This window comes from Gossypium arboreum, chromosome 10 (assembly GCF_025698485.1).
Source record: "Gossypium arboreum isolate Shixiya-1 chromosome 10, ASM2569848v2, whole genome shotgun sequence".
Lineage (NCBI taxonomy): Eukaryota > Viridiplantae > Streptophyta > Magnoliopsida > Malvales > Malvaceae > Gossypium > Gossypium arboreum.
In genome coordinates this window covers 85,692,942-85,695,395 of record NC_069079.1, presented here as the reverse complement: position 1 = coordinate 85,695,395, position 2,454 = coordinate 85,692,942, and the positions used below count along the sequence as shown (strand labels likewise).

The 2,454-nt window shown below is 38.2% G+C and overlaps 1 non-coding gene across 1 annotated transcript; it reads left to right on the top strand.

The window, feature by feature from the left end:
- The first annotated feature begins 1,827 nt into the window (after positions 1-1,827).
- LOC128282855 (small nucleolar RNA R71) lies at positions 1,828-1,934 on the top strand. Its single transcript, XR_008273208.1, has one exon. It is a non-coding gene; the product is annotated as a small nucleolar RNA R71 (small nucleolar RNA).
- The last annotated feature ends 520 nt before the right edge of the window (positions 1,935-2,454 follow it).

Sequence of the window (2,454 nt, the reverse complement as noted above, 5' to 3'; positions counted from 1 at the left end):
AGAGGAATTTCTTCATTCTGTGTGGTAGTGACAATGTGAGGATCTATGGCATCTAATAAGACTTTATCTTTAACCTTAAGTTGATGTGGGAATGTGTTGAGCTTATCCTGGTGTAGTTCTGGTTTATCATGTGTTCTTAGTTTATGCGTCCGCCATTCATCTAGCTCCTCGATTTGTAGCCTTCGATCTCCATGAACAGGTCCTCTGCTATTGCTTGAGAATGACTCATGTACTTCTTTTAGATTCATTTCCTGCAAAGTAGGTTGTACCATATTGTTAGTTTTAGTAGAATAGGTTAAACGATCACCTTCAATTTCCAATGTGTTGCTAATTGCGAGCTTGAAGGGTGATTGTTTCATCTCCCACACGGAGTGTGAGTTCACCTGTGTCAACATCAATAATCGTTTTAGCAGTTGCTAAAAAGGACCTTCCTAAAATCAAAGGAGTGTTGCTATCTTCCTCTATGTCTAAAATAATGAAGTTAACAGGAAATATAAATTTATCGATTTTAACTAGCACATCTTCAATAATACCCCTAGGAAATCTTATAGTTTTGTCTGCTAATTGAATGCTCATCCTAATCTGTTTGGGTTTCCCCAGACTAATTGTTTGAACATTTTGTAGGGTATGACGTTAATACTAGCCCTCAAATTAGCTAATGCATTATTAACATCTAAACTACCAATTAAGCAAGGAATCGTAAAACTCCCTGGATATTTTAGTTTGTTGGGTAGTTTATTTTGGAGAAGAGGTGAGCAAACTACGTTTAGCTCCACATGTGACGCCTCGTCCAACTTTCGCTTATTTGTTAAAAGCTCCTTTAAAAATTTCATTGCGTTTGGCATCTGCGATAGAGCTTCAATAAACGGTAAGTTAATATGTAATTTTTTTAAGAGTTTAAGGAATTTACCAAATTGTTCATCTGAGCGATCTTTCCTTGTCGCGTTGGGGTATGGCACATGAGGTTTATATTCGACATTCACTGATTTGTTTTTATTATGACCTACTTCCCCTTGACCTCTGCTTACCACAATTTCTTGCCTCGGTTCTGGCTCAGGCTCAACGAATCCTTCTTCATCTTGAACATTAATTGCATTGAGTTGTTCCCTTGGGTTGAGTTCAGTATTAATTGGCAAGCTACCTTGTGGTCGTTCGAAAATTAGTTTAGAAAGCTAGCTTATCTAAGTTTCGAGCCCTTCGATTGATGCTTGTTGATTTTTAAGTGCTGTTTCTGTATTTTGAAAATGGGTTTCTGACACCGAGATAAACTTTGTGAGCATCTCTTCAAGGTTCGGTTTCTTTTCCTATTGATAGGGTGGCTGTTGAAAACCCGGAGGATGTTGTGGTCTTTGATTTCCTTGACCGCCCCACGAGAAATTTGGGTGGTTCTTCCAACCTGTATTTTAAGCGTTACTATATGGATTATTTTAAGGTCGAGGATTATTACCCATGTAATTTAACTGCTCTTTATCCATGTTGTGGCCATAAGGTTGGTATTCCGAATGGCTTGTTCCACCTCCACTTGCTTCACACTGTATTACTGGGTGAACCTGTGAAGAACTAAGAAAACTATCAATCTTTTTATTCAAGAGTTCTACCTGATTAGAGAGCATGGTTACCGAATTGACATTATAAACACCGGCTGTTTTTTTTGGCTTTGTCCTTATGACTTGCCACTGATACTTATTCAGTGACATCTCCTCTATAAACTCATAAGCATCTTTAGGTGTTTTATTATTGATGGTTCCGTCAGAAGCTGTGTCAATCATTTGTCGAGTCGAATGATTTAGGCCATTATGGAATGTTTGAACCTAAAGCCAAAGCGGTAACCCATGGTAAGGGCACTTTCTTAAAAGGTCCTTGTATCTCTCCCATGCATCGTAGAGTGTTTCTAAGTCCATCTGCACAAACGAAGAGATACCATTACGTAATTTAGCCGTTTTAGCCGGCGGAAAATATTTTAGTAAAAAAATTTCGGTCATTTGTTCCCAAGTAGTAATTTACCCTCATGGTAACGAGTTTAACCACTGTTTAGCTTTGTTCCTCAATGAAAAAGGGAATAACTGAAGACAAATGGCATCATCAGAAACACCATTAATTTTAAATGTATCGCACAGTTCCAAAAAGTCTGCTAAGTGAGCGTTGGGATCCTCATCTTGCAAACCATCAAACTGAACAAATTGTTGTATCATTTGAATAGTGTTAGGTTTTATTTCAAAAGTATTTGCAGCTACAGTAGGTCTAACTACACTCGATTCAGTTCCTGTTAAAGAAGGTTTAGCATAATCATACATAGTGCGTGGAGTAGGATTTTGATTAACCGCAAGTGCAAGAGGTAGCTGATTGTCTTGGTTTTCAGCCATCTCTTCGGTTGGGGATTGAGTATCGTCCTCTTGCTCGTTCTCTGTATATCTTAAGCTTCGCCTTATTTCTTGTTGGTTTCTACGAACTGTG